The 16,738-nt window shown below is 45.9% G+C and overlaps 1 protein-coding gene across 1 annotated transcript in view; it reads right to left on the reverse strand.

The window, feature by feature from the left end:
- Positions 1 to 16,738, reverse strand: part of DNAH8 (dynein axonemal heavy chain 8) — a 329,590-nt gene that overhangs the window by 81,463 nt on the left and 231,389 nt on the right. The window lies entirely within an intron of this gene.

Consider the following 16,738-nt stretch of genomic DNA (forward strand, 5'->3'; position numbering starts at 1 on the left):
CACAAGAGGAGTGAGGACGCTGATCACAAGAGCTTACAATCTATGAGGAAATAGAGGAGACATAAGAGGAGTGAGAGCCCTGCTCACAAGAGCTTACAATCTATGATGAAATAGGGGAGGCACAAGAGGAGTGAGGACGCTGATCACAAGAGCTTACAATCTATGAGGATACAGAGGAGTGAGGACGCTGATCACAAGAGCTTACAATCTATGTGGATACCGAGGAGTAAGGACGCTGATCACAAGAGCTTACAATCTATGAGGATACAGAAGAGTGAGAATGCTGATCACAAGAGCTTTCAATCTATGAGGATACAGAAGAGTGAGAACGCTGATCACAAGAGCTTACAATCTATGAGGATACAGAAGAGTGGGAACGCTGATCACAAGAGCTTACAATCTATGAGGATACAGAAGAGTGAGAACGCTGATCACAAGAGCTTACAATCTATGAGGATACAGAAGAGTGAGAACGCTGATCACAAGAGCTTACAATCTATGAGGATACAAAAGAGTGAGAACACTGATCACAAGAGCTTACAATCTATGAGGAAATAGAGGAGACATAAGAGGAGTGAGGACGCTGATCACAGGAGCTTACAATCTATGAGGATACAGAAGAGTGAGAACACTGATCACAAGAGCTTACAATCTATGAGGAAATAGAGGAGACATAAGAGGAGTGAGGACGCTGATCACAGGAGCTTACAATCTATGAGGAAATAGAAGAGTGAGAACACTGATCACAAGAGCTTACAATCTATGAGGAAATAGAGGAGACATAAGAGTGAGGACGCTGATCACAAGAGCTTACAATCTATGATGAAATAAGGGATGTACAAAAAGTGAACGTTTAGTACAATGGTCCAGCCATCCTTTATATAATAGAGTAGGACACATAAAGCTGCATGAGCCGGTCACCAGCCAGTATCTGTGTATGACTGATATGAAGGGCATTAGGGTGTAAGGAGTGTGTGGGATACTGCTGAATGAGGGCTCAGGTTCTGGTCAGAAAGATGAGCCTGGCTGCCGTATTCCGGATAGATTGTAGAGAGGAGAGTTTAGTGAGGAGAAGATGATTAGTAATGAGTTACAGGAGACAGGACGAGAGAATCAGAGCGACAATGAGAGTTTTGGCTGTTTCAACAGTAAGAAAAGGGCGAATTCTGGAGATGTTTTAAAGGTGAAGGTGAGAGCAGCGTGTAAGCTATTGTATACGTGAAGTAAAGGAAAGATCTGAGTCAAAAATAACCCCAAGACAGCAGGCATACTGCCATGGAGTGATGATAGAGCTACACACTGAGATGGAGAGATCAGGTTTAGGTAGGTTAGTAGATGGTGGGAACACAAGGAGCTCAGTTTATGAAAGATTCAGTATCAGAAAGAGAGAGCACATGATGGTAGAGACAGCGGACAGACAATTACTGGCGGACATGATGATAGAGACAGAGAACAGACAATCACTGGAGGACATGATGATAGAGACAGAGAACAGACAATCACTGGCGGACATGATAGAGACAGAGAACAGACAATCACTGGAGGACATGATGATAGAGACAGCGGACAGACAATCACTGGAAGACATGATGATAGAGACAGCGGACAGACAATCACTGGCGGACATGATGATAGAGACAGAGAACAGACAATCACTGGAGGACATGATGATAGAGACAGAGAAAAGACAATCACTGGAGGACATGATGATAGAGACAGAGAACAGACAATCACTGGAGGACATGATGATAGAGACAGCAGACAGACAATCACTGGAGGACATGATGATAGAGACAGCGGACAGACAATCACTGGCGTACATGATGATAGAGACAGAGAAGAGACAATCACTGGAGGACATGATGATAGAGACAGAGAACAGACAATCACTGGAGGACATGATGATAGAGACAGAGAACAGACAATCACTGGAGGACATGATGATAGAGACAGCAGACAGACAATCACTGGAGGACATGATGATAGAGACAGCGGACAGACAATCACTGAAGGACATGATGATAGAGACAGCGGACAGACAATCACTGGAAAACATGATGATAGAGACAGCGGACAGACAATCACTGGAGGACATGATGATAGAGACAGCGGACAATCACTGGAGGACATGATGATAAAGACAGCGGACAGACAATCACTGGAGGACATGATGATAGAGACAGCGGACAGACAATCACTGGAAGACATGATGATAGAGACAGCGGAAAATCACTGGAAGACATGATGATAGAGACAGCAGACAGACAATCACTGAAGGACATGATTATAGAGACAGCGGACAATCACTGGAGGACATCATGATAGAGACAGAGGACAGACAATCACAGGAGGACATGATGATAGAGACAGCGGATAGACAATCACTGGAGGACATGATGAGACAGCGGACAGACAATTACTGGAGGACATGATGATAGAGTCAGAGTACAGACAATCACTGGAGGACATGATAATAGAGACAGAGGACAGACAATCACTGGAGGACATGATGATAGAGACAGCAGACAGACAATCACTGGAGGACATGATAATAGAGACAGAGGACAATCACTGGAGGACAAGATGATAGAGACAAAGGACAGAGAATCACTGGCGGACATGATGATAGAGACAGCAGACAGACAATCACTGGAGGACATGATGATAGAGACAGCGGACAGACAATCACTGGAGGACATGATGATAGAGACAGCGGACAGACAATCACTGGAAGACCTGATGATAGAGACAACGGACAATCACTGGAAGACATGATGATAGAGACAGCGGACAGACACTCACTGGAGGACATGATTATAGAGACAGCGGACAATCACTGGAGGACATCATGATAGAGACAGAGGACAGACAATCACAGGAGGACATGATGATAGAGACAGCGGATAGACAATCACTGGAGGACATGATGATAGAGACAGCGGACAGACAATTACTGGAGGACATGATGATAGAGTCAGAGTACAGACAATCACTGGAGGACATGATGGTTGAGACAGCAGACAGACAATCACTGTAGAACATGATGGTAGAGACAGCAGACAGACAATCACTGATGATAGAGACAGCTGACAGACAATTACTGGAGGACATGATGATAGAGACAGCGGACAATCACTGGAGGACATGATGGTAGAGACAGCTGACAGACAATTACTGGAGGACATAATAATAGAGACAGCGGACAATCACTGGAGGACATGATGATAGAGACAGCGGACAGACAATCACTGGAGGACATGATGATAGAGACAGCGGACAGACAATCACTGGAGGACATGATGATAGAGACAGCTGACAGACAATTACTGGAGGACATGATAATAGAGACAGCGGACAATCACTATAGGACATGATGACACAGACAGCAGACAGACAATCACTGGAGGACATGACGATAGAGACAGAGGACAGACAATCACTGGAGGACATGATAATAGAGACAGGGGACAGACAATCACTGGAGGACATGATAATAGAGACAGCAGACAGACAATCACTGGAGGACATGATAGAGACAGAGGACAGACAATCACTGGAGGACATGATGATAGAGACAGCAGACAGACAATCACTGGCGGACATGATGATAGAGACAGCTGACAGACAATTACTGGAGGACACGATAATAGAGACAGCGGACAATCACTGGAGGACATGATGATAGAGACAGCAGACAGACAATCACTGGAGGACATGATGATAAAGACAGCGGACAATCACTGGAGGACATGATAATAGAGACAGCTGACAGAAAATTACTGGAGGACATGATAATAGAGACAGCGGACAATCACTGGAGGACATGATGATAGAGACAGCGGACAGACAATCACTGGAGGACATGATGATAGAGACAGCGGACAGAAAATTACTGGAGGACATGATGATAGAGACAGAGAACAATCACTGGAGGACATGATGATAGAGACAGCAGACAGACAATCACTGGAGGACATGATGATAGAGACAGCGGACAGACAATCACTGGAGGACATGATGATAGAGACAGCAGACAGACAATCACTGGAGGACATGATGATAGAGACAGCAGACAGACAATCACTGGAGGACTTAATGATAGAGACAGCGGACAGACAATCACTGGAGAACATGATGGTAGAGACAGCAGACAGACAATCACTGATGATAGAGACAGCTGACAGACAATTACTGGAGGGCAAGATAATAGAGACATCGGACAATCACTGGAGGACATGATGATAGAGATAGCAGACAGACAATCACTGGAGGACATGATGATAGAGACAGCGGACAGACAATCACTGGATGACATGATGATAGAGACAGCTGACAGACAATTACTGGAGGACAAGATAATAGAGACAGCGGACAATCACTGGAGGACATGATGATAGAGACAGCGGACAGACAATCACTGGAGGATATGATGCTAGAGACCTCGGACAGACAATCACTATAGGACATGATGACACAGACAGCAGACAGACAATCACTGGAGGACATGATGATAGAGACAGAGGACAGACAATCACTGGAGGACATGATAATAGAGACAGCGGACAGACAATCACTGGAGGACATGATAATAGAGACAGCAGACAGACAATCACTGGAGGACATGATAGAGACAGAGGACAGACAATCACTGGAGGACATGATGATAGAGACAGCAGACAATCACTGACGGACATGATGATAGAGACAGCGGACAGACAATCACTGGAGGACATGATAGAGACAGCGGACAGACAATCACTGGAGGACATGATGCTAGAGACCTCGGACAGACAATCACTATAGGACATGATGATAGAGACAGCAGACAGACAATCACTGGAGGACATGATGATAGAGACAGAGGACAGACAATCACTGGAGGACATGATAATAGAGACAGCGGAAAGACAATCACTGGAGGACATGATAATAGAGACAGCAGACAGACAATCACTGGAGGACATGATAGAGATAGAGGACAGACAATCACTGGAGGACATGATGATAGAGACAGCAGACAGACAATCAATGGCGGACATGATGATAGAGACAGCTGACAGACAATTACTGGAGGACATGATGATAGAGACAGAGAACAGACAATCACTGGAGGACATGATGATAGAGACAGCAGACAGACAATCACTGGAGGACATGATGATAGAGACAGCAGACAGACAATCACTGGAGGACATGATGATAGAGACAGCGGACAGACAATCACTGGAGGACATGATGATAGAGACAGCGGACAGACAATTACTGGAGGACATGATGATAGAGACAGCGGACAGACAATCACTGGAGGACATGATGCTAGAGACCTCGGACAGACAATCACTATAGGACATGATGATAGAGACAGCAGACAGACAATCACTGGAGGACATGATGATAGAGACAGCGGACAGACAATCACTGGAGGACATGATGATAGAGACAGCAGACAGACAATCACTGGAGGACATGATGATAGAGACAGCAGACAGACAATCACTGGAGGACATAATGATAGAGACAGCGGACAGACAATCACTGGAGAACATGATGGTAGAGACAGCAGACAGACAATCACTGATGATAGAGACAGCTGACAGACAATTACTGGAGGGCATGATAATAGAGACAGCGGACAATCACTGGAGGACATGATGATAGAGATAGCAGACAGACAATCACTGGAGGACATGATGATAGAGACAGCGGACAGACAATCACTGGAGGACATGATGATAGAGACAGCGGACAGACAATCACTGGAGGATATGATGCTAGAGACCTCGGACAGACAATCACTATAGGACATGATGACACAGACAGCAGACAGACAATCACTGGAGGACATGATGATAGAGACAGAGGACAGACAATCACTGGAGGACATGATAATAGAGACAGCGGACAGACAATCACTGGAGGACATGATAATAGAGACAGCAGACAGACAATCACTGGAGGACATGATAGAGACAGAGGACAGACATCACTGGAGGACATGATGATAGAGACAGCAGACAGACAATCACTGGCGGACATGATGATAGAGACAGCGGACAGACAATCACTGGAGGACATGATGATAGAGACAGCGGACAGACAATCACTGGAGGACATGATGCTAGAGACCTCGGACAGACAATCACTATAGGACATGATGATAGAGACAGCAGACAGACAATCACTGGCGGACATGATGATAGAGACAGCTGACAGACAATTACTGGAGGACATGATGATAGAGACAGAGAACAGACAATCACTGGTGGACATGATGATAGAGACAGCAGACAGACAATTACTGGAGGACATGATAATAGAGACAGCGGACAATCACTGGAGGACATGATGATAGAGACAGCGGACAGACAATCACTGGAGGACATGATGATAGAGACAGCGGACAGACAATCACTGGAGGACATGATGATAAGAGACAACGGCCAGACAATCACTGGAGGACATGATGATAGAGGACAGCTGACAGACAATCACGGGAGGGCATGATGATAGAAACAGCGGACATTCACTGGAGGACATGATGATAGAGACAGAGAACAGACAATCACTGGAGGACATGATGATAGAGACAGCTGACAGACAATCACTGGAGGACATGATAGAGACAGAGGACAGACAATTACTGGAGGACATGATGATAGAGACAGCTGACAGACAATCACTGAAGGACATGATGATAGAGACAGCAGACAGACAATCACTGGAGAACATGATGATAGAGACAGCGGACAATCACTGGAGGACATGATGATAGAGACAGCAGACAGACAATCACTGGAGGACATGATGATAGAGACAGCTGACAGACATTCACTGGAGGACATGATGATAGAGACAGTGGACAGACAATCACTGGAGGGCATGATGATAGAGACAGAGGACAGACAATCACTGGAGGACATGATGACAGAGACAGCGGACAGACAATCACTGGAGGACATGATGCTAGAGACCTCGGACAGACAATCACTATAGGACATGATGATAGAGACAGCAGACAATCACTGGAGGACATGATAATAGAGACAGCAGACAGACAATCAATGGAGGACATGATAGAGACAGAGGACAGACAATCACTGGAGGACATGATGATAGAGACAGCAGACAGACAATCACTGGCGGACATGATGATAGAGACAGCTGACAGACAATTACTGGAGGACATGATGATAGAGACAGAGAACAGACAATCACTGGTGGACATGATGATAGAGACAGCAGACAGACAATCACTGGAGGACATGATGATAGAGACAGCGGACAGACAATCACTGGAGGACATGATAGAGACAGCTGACAGACAATTACTGGAGGACATGATGATAGAGACAGCAGACAGACAATCACTGGAGGACATGATGATAGAGACCGCGGACAGACAATCACTGGAGGACATGATGATAGAGACAGCGGACAGAATCACTGGAAGACATGATGATAGAGACAGCAGACAGACAATCACTGGAGGACATGATGATAGAGACAGCGGACAGACAATTACTGGAGGACATGATAATAGAGACAGCGGACTATCACTGGAGAACATGATGATAGAGACAGCAGACAGACAATCACTGGAGGACATGATGATAGAGGACAGCTGACAGACAATCACGGGAGGGCATGATGATTGAAACAGCGGACAGACAATCACTGGAGGACATGATGATAGAGACAGAGGACAGACATTCACTGGAGGACATGATGATAGAGACAGCGGACAGACAATCACTGGAGGACATGATGATAGAGACAGCGGACAGACAATTACTGGAGGACATGATGATAGAGACAGCAGACAGACAATCACTGGAGGACATGATAATAGAGACAGCAGACAGACAATCACTGGAGGACATGATAGAGACAGAGGAGAGACAATCACTATAGGACATGATGATAGAGACAGCAGACAGACAATCACTGGAGGACATGATAATAGAGACAACAGACAGACAATCACTGGAGGACATGATAGAGACAGAGGACAGACAATCACTGGAGGACATGATGATAGAGACAGCAGACAGACAATCACTGGCGGACATGATGATAGAGACAGCTGACAGACAATTACTGGAGGACATGATGATAGAGACAGAGAACAGACAATCACTTGTGGACATGATGATAGAGACAGCAGACAGACAATCACTGGAGGACATGATGATAGAGACAGCGGACAGACAATCACTGGAGGACATGATAGAGACAGCTGACAGACAATTACTGGAGGACATGATGATAGAGACAGCAGACAGACAATCACTGGAGGACATGATGATAGAGACAGCGGACAGAATCACTCGAAGACATGATGATAGAGACAGCAGACAGACAATCACTGGAGGACATGATGATAGAGACAGCGGACAGACAATCACTGGAGGACATGATGATAGAGACAGCGGACAGACAATTACTGGAGGACATGATAATAGAGACAGCGGACAATCACTGGAGAACATGATGATAGAGACAGCAGACAGACAATCACGGGAGGGCATGATGATTGAAACAGCGGACAGACAATCACTGGAGGACATGATGATAGAGACAGCGGACAGACAATCACTGGAGGACATGATGATAGAGACAAAGGACAGACATTCACTGGAGGACATGATGATAGAGACAGCTGACAGACAATCACTGAAGGACATGATGATAGAGACAGCAGACAGACAATCACTGGAGAACATGATGATAGAGACAGCGGACAATCACTGGAGGACATGATGATAGAGACAGCAGACAGACAATCACTGGAGGACATGATGATAGAGACAGCTGACAGACATTCACTGGAGGACATGATGATAGAGACAGTGGACAGACAATCACTGGAGGGCATGATGATAGAGACAGAGGACAGACAATCACTGGAGGACATGATGACAGAGACAGCGGACAGACAATCACTGGAGGACATGATGCTAGAGACCTCGGACAGACAATCACTATAGGACATGATGATAGAGACAGCAGACAATCACTGGAGGACATGATAATAGAGACAGCAGACAGACAATCAATGGAGGACATGATAGAGACAGAGGACAGACAATCACTGGAGGACATGATGATAGAGACAGCAGACAGACAATCACTGGCGGACATGATGATAGAGACAGCTGACAGACAATTACTGGAGGACATGATGATAGAGACAGAGAACAGACAATCACTGGTGGACATGATGATAGAGACAGCAGACAGACAATCACTGGAGGACATGATGATAGAGACAGCGGACAGACAATCACTGGAGGACATGATAGAGACAGCTGACAGACAATTACTGGAGGACATGATGATAGAGACAGCAGACAGACAATCACTGGAGGACATGATGATAGAGACCGCGGACAGACAATCACTGGAGGACATGATGATAGAGACAGCGGACAGAATCACTGGAAGACATGATGATAGAGACAGCAGACAGACAATCACTGGAGGACATGATGATAGAGACAGCGGACAGACAATTACTGGAGGACATGATAATAGAGACAGCGGACTATCACTGGAGAACATGATGATAGAGACAGCAGACAGACAATCACTGGAGGACATGATGATAGAGGACAGCTGACAGACAATCACGGGAGGGCATGATGATTGAAACAGCGGACAGACAATCACTGGAGGACATGATGATAGAGACAGAGGACAGACATTCACTGGAGGACATGATGATAGAGACAGCGGACAGAATCACTGGAAGACATGATGATAGAGACAGCAGACAGACAATCACTGGAGGACATGATGATAGAGACAGCGGACAGACAATTACTGGAGGACATGATGATAGAGACAGCAGACAGACAATCACTGGAGGACATGATAATAGAGACAGCAGACAGACAATCACTGGAGGACATGATAGAGACAGAGGAGAGACAATCACTATAGGACATGATGATAGAGACAGCAGACAGACAATCACTGGAGGACATGATAATAGAGACAACAGACAGACAATCACTGGAGGACATGATAGAGACAGAGGACAGACAATCACTGGAGGACATGATGATAGAGACAGCAGACAGACAATCACTGGCGGACATGATGATAGAGACAGCTGACAGACAATTACTGGAGGACATGATGATAGAGACAGAGAACAGACAATCACTTGTGGACATGATGATAGAGACAGCAGACAGACAATCACTGGAGGACATGATGATAGAGACAGCGGACAGACAATCACTGGAGGACATGATAGAGACAGCTGACAGACAATTACTGGAGGACATGATGATAGAGACAGCAGACAGACAATCACTGGAGGACATGATGATAGAGACAGCGGACAGAATCACTCGAAGACATGATGATAGAGACAGCAGACAGACAATCACTGGAGGACATGATGATAGAGACAGCGGACAGACAATCACTGGAGGACATGATGATAGAGACAGCGGACAGACAATTACTGGAGGACATGATAATAGAGACAGCGGACAATCACTGGAGAACATGATGATAGAGACAGCAGACAGACAATCACGGGAGGGCATGATGATTGAAACAGCGGACAGACAATCACTGGAGGACATGATGATAGAGACAGTGGACAGACAATCACTGGAGGACATGATGATAGAGACAAAGGACAGACATTCACTGGAGGACATGATGATAGAGACAGCTGACAGACAATCACTGGAGGACATGATGATAGAGACAGCTGAAAGACAATCACTGGAGGACATGATGATAGAGACAGTGGACAGACAATCACTGGAGGGCATGATGATAGAGACAGAGGACAGACAATCACTGGAGGACACGATGATAGAGACAGAGGACAGACAATCACTGGAGGACATGATGATAGAGACAGAGAACAGACAATCACTGGAGGACAGGATGATAGAGACAGCGGACAGACAATCACTGGAGGGCATGATGATAGAGACAGAGGACAGACAATCACTGGAGGACATGATGATAGAGACAGAGGACAGACAATCACTGGAGGACATGATGATAGAGACATCGGACAGACAATCACTGGAGGGCATGATGGTAGACAGCTGACAGAAAATCACTGGAGGACATGATGATAGAGACAGAGGACAGACAATCACTGGAGGACATGATGATAGAGACAGCGGACAGACAATCACTGGAGGACATGATAGAGACAGCTGACAGACAATTACTGGAGGACATGATAATAGAGACAGCGGACAATCACTGGAGAACATGATGATAGAGACAGCAGACAGACAATCACGGGAGGGCATGATGATTGAAACAGCGGACAGACAATCACTGGAGGACATGATGATAGAGACAGCGGACAGACAATCACTGGAGGACATGATGATAGAGACAAAGGACAGACATTCACTGGAGGACATGATGATAGAGACAGCTGACAGACAATCACTGAAGGACATGATGATAGAGACAGCAGACAGACAATCACTGGAGAACATGATGATAGAGACAGCGGACAATCACTGGAGGACATGATGATAGAGACAGCAGACAGACAATCACTGGAGGACATGATGATAGAGACAGCTGACAGACATTCACTGGAGGACATGATGATAGAGACAGTGGACAGACAATCACTGGAGGGCATGATGATAGAGACAGAGGACAGACAATCACTGGAGGACATGATGACAGAGACAGCGGACAGACAATCACTGGAGGACATGATGCTAGAGACCTCGGACAGACAATCACTATAGGACATGATGATAGAGACAGCAGACAATCACTGGAGGACATGATAATAGAGACAGCAGACAGACAATCAATGGAGGACATGATAGAGACAGAGGACAGACAATCACTGGAGGACATGATGATAGAGACAGCAGACAGACAATCACTGGCGGACATGATGATAGAGACAGCTGACAGACAATTACTGGAGGACATGATGATAGAGACAGAGAACAGACAATCACTGGTGGACATGATGATAGAGACAGCAGACAGACAATCACTGGAGGACATGATGATAGAGACAGCGGACAGACAATCACTGGAGGACATGATAGAGACAGCTGACAGACAATTACTGGAGGACATGATGATAGAGACAGCAGACAGACAATCACTGGAGGACATGATGATAGAGACCGCGGACAGACAATCACTGGAGGACATGATGATAGAGACAGCGGACAGAATCACTGGAAGACATGATGATAGAGACAGCAGACAGACAATCACTGGAGGACATGATGATAGAGACAGCGGACAGACAATTACTGGAGGACATGATAATAGAGACAGCGGACTATCACTGGAGAACATGATGATAGAGACAGCAGACAGACAATCACTGGAGGACATGATGATAGAGGACAGCTGACAGACAATCACGGGAGGGCATGATGATTGAAACAGCGGACAGACAATCACTGGAGGACATGATGATAGAGACAGAGGACAGACATTCACTGGAGGACATGATGATAGAGACAGCGGACAGAATCACTGGAAGACATGATGATAGAGACAGCAGACAGACAATCACTGGAGGACATGATGATAGAGACAGCGGACAGACAATTACTGGAGGACATGATGATAGAGACAGCAGACAGACAATCACTGGAGGACATGATAATAGAGACAGCAGACAGACAATCACTGGAGGACATGATAGAGACAGAGGAGAGACAATCACTATAGGACATGATGATAGAGACAGCAGACAGACAATCACTGGAGGACATGATAATAGAGACAACAGACAGACAATCACTGGAGGACATGATAGAGACAGAGGACAGACAATCACTGGAGGACATGATGATAGAGACAGCAGACAGACAATCACTGGCGGACATGATGATAGAGACAGCTGACAGACAATTACTGGAGGACATGATGATAGAGACAGAGAACAGACAATCACTTGTGGACATGATGATAGAGACAGCAGACAGACAATCACTGGAGGACATGATGATAGAGACAGCGGACAGACAATCACTGGAGGACATGATAGAGACAGCTGACAGACAATTACTGGAGGACATGATGATAGAGACAGCAGACAGACAATCACTGGAGGACATGATGATAGAGACAGCGGACAGAATCACTCGAAGACATGATGATAGAGACAGCAGACAGACAATCACTGGAGGACATGATGATAGAGACAGCGGACAGACAATCACTGGAGGACATGATGATAGAGACAGCGGACAGACAATTACTGGAGGACATGATAATAGAGACAGCGGACAATCACTGGAGAACATGATGATAGAGACAGCAGACAGACAATCACGGGAGGGCATGATGATTGAAACAGCGGACAGACAATCACTGGAGGACATGATGATAGAGACAGTGGACAGACAATCACTGGAGGACATGATGATAGAGACAAAGGACAGACATTCACTGGAGGACATGATGATAGAGACAGCTGACAGACAATCACTGGAGGACATGATGATAGAGACAGCTGAAAGACAATCACTGGAGGACATGATGATAGAGACAGTGGACAGACAATCACTGGAGGGCATGATGATAGAGACAGAGGACAGACAATCACTGGAGGACACGATGATAGAGACAGAGGACAGACAATCACTGGAGGACATGATGATAGAGACAGAGAACAGACAATCACTGGAGGACAGGATGATAGAGACAGCGGACAGACAATCACTGGAGGGCATGATGATAGAGACAGAGGACAGACAATCACTGGAGGACATGATGATAGAGACAGAGGACAGACAATCACTGGAGGACATGATGATAGAGACATCGGACAGACAATCACTGGAGGGCATGATGGTAGACAGCTGACAGAAAATCACTGGAGGACATGATGATAGAGACAGAGGACAGACAATCACTGGAGGACATGATGATAGAGACAGCGGACAGACAATCACTGGAGGACATGATAGAGACAGCTGACAGACAATTACTGGAGGACATGATGATAGAGACAGCAGACAGACAATCACTGGAGGACATGATGATAGAGACCGCGGACAGACAATCACTGGAGGACATGATGATAGAGACAGCGGACAGACAATTACTGGAGGACATGATAATAGAGACAGCGGACTATCACTGGAGAACATGATGATAGAGGACAGCTGACAGACAATCACGGGAGGGCATGATGATTGAAACAGCGGACAGACAATCACTGGAGGACATGATGATAGAGAAAGAGGACAGACATTCACTGGAGGACATGATGATAGAGACAGCGGACAGAATCACTGGAAGACATGATGATAGAGACAGCAGACAGACAATCACTGGAGGACATGATGATAGAGACAGCGGACAGACAATTACTGGAGGACATGATGATAGAGACAGCAGACAGACAATCACTGGAGGACATGATAATAGAGACAGCAGACAGACAATCACTGGAGGACATGATAGAGACAGAGGACAGACAATCACTATAGGACATGATGATAGAGACAGCAGACAGACAATCACTGGAGGACATGATAATAGAGACAACAGACAGACAATCACTGGAGGACATGATAGAGACAGAGGACAGACAATCACTGGAGGACATGATGATAGAGACAGCAGACAGACAATCACTGGCGGACATGATGATAGAGACAGCTGACAGACAATTACTGGAGGACATGATGATAGAGACAGAGAACAGACAATCACTTGTGGACATGATGATAGAGACAGCAGACAGACAACCACTGGAGGACATGATGATAGAGACAGCGGACAGACAATCACTGGAGGACATGATAGAGACAGCTGACAGACAATTACTGGAGGGCATGATGATAGAGACAGCAGACAGACAATCACTGGAGGACATGATGATAGAGACAGCGGACAGAATCACTGGAAGACATGATGATAGAGACAGCAGACAGACAATCACTGGAGGACATGATGATAGAGACAGCGGAAAGACAATCACTGGAGGACATGATGATAGAGACAGCGGACAGACAATTACTGGAGGACATGATAATAGAGACAAAGGACAGACATTCACTGGAGGACATGATGATAGAGACAGCTGACAGACAATCACTGGAGGACATGATGATAGAGACAGCTGAAAGACAATCACTGGAGGACATGATGATAGAGACAGTGGACAGACAATCACTGGAGGGCATGATGATAGAGACAGAGGACAGACAATCACTGGAGGACACGATGATAGAGACAGAGGACAGACAATCACTGGAGGACATGATGATAGAGACAGAGAACAGACAATCACTGGAGGACAGGATGATAGAGACAGAGGACAGACAATCACTGGAGGACATGATGATAGAGACATCGGACAGACAATCACTGGAGGGCATGATGGTAGACAGCTGACAGAAAATCACTGGAGGACATGATGATAGAGACAGAGGACAGACAATCACTGGAGGACATGATGATAGAGACAGCGGACAGACAATCACTGGAGGACATGATAGAGACAGAGGACAGACAATTACTGGAGGACATGATGATAGAGACAGCTGACAGACAATCACTGAAGGACATGATGATAGAGACAGCAGACAGACAATCACTGGAGAACATGATGATAGAGACAGCGGACAATCACTGGAGGACGTGATGATAGAGACAGCAGACAGACAATCACTGGAGGACATGATGATAGAGACAGCTGACAGACATTCACTGGAGGACATGATGATAGAGACAGTGGACAGACAATCACTGGAGGGCATGATGATAGAGACAGAGGACAATCACTGGAGGACATGATGACAGAGACAGCGGACAGACAATCACTGGAGGACATGATGCTAGAGACCTCGGACAGACAATCACTATAGGACATGATGATAGAGACAGCAGACAGACAATCACTGGAGGACATGATAATAGAGACAGCAGACAGACAATCAATGGAGGACATGATAGAGACAGAGGACAGACAATCACTGGAGTACATGATGATAGAGACAGCAGACAGACAATCACTGGCGGACATGATGATAGAGACAGCTGACAGACAATTACTGGAGGACATGATGATAGAGACAGAGAACAGACAATCACTGGTGGACATGATGATAGAGACAGCAGACAGACAATCACTGGAGGACATGATGATAGAGACAGCGGACAGACAATCACTGGAGGACATGATAGAGACAGCTGACAGACAATTACTGGAGGACATGATGATAGAGACAGCAGACAGACAATCACTGGAGGACATGATGATAGAGACCGCGGACAGACAATCACTGGAGGACATGATGATAGAGACAGCGGAGAGAATCACTGGAAGACATGATGATAGAGACAGCAGACAGACAATCACTGGAGGACATGATGATAGAGACAGCGGACAGACAATTACTGGAGGACATGATAATAGAGACAGCAGACAATCACGGGAGGGCATGATGATTGAAACAGCGGACAGACAATCACTGGAGGACATGATGATAGAGACAGAGGACAGACATTCACTGGAGGACATGATGATAGAGACAGCGGACAGAATCACTGGAAGACATGATGATAGAGACAGCAGACAGACAATCACTGGAGGACATGATGATAGAGACAGCGGACAGACAATCACTGGCGGACATGATGATAGAGACAGCAGACAGACAATCACTGGCGGACATGATGATAGAGACAGCTGACAGACAATTACTGGAGGACATGATGATAGAGACAGAGAACAGACAATCACTGG

The sequence above is a fragment of the Rhinoderma darwinii genome, chromosome 4, assembly GCF_050947455.1.
Source record: "Rhinoderma darwinii isolate aRhiDar2 chromosome 4, aRhiDar2.hap1, whole genome shotgun sequence".
Lineage (NCBI taxonomy): Eukaryota > Metazoa > Chordata > Amphibia > Anura > Rhinodermatidae > Rhinoderma > Rhinoderma darwinii.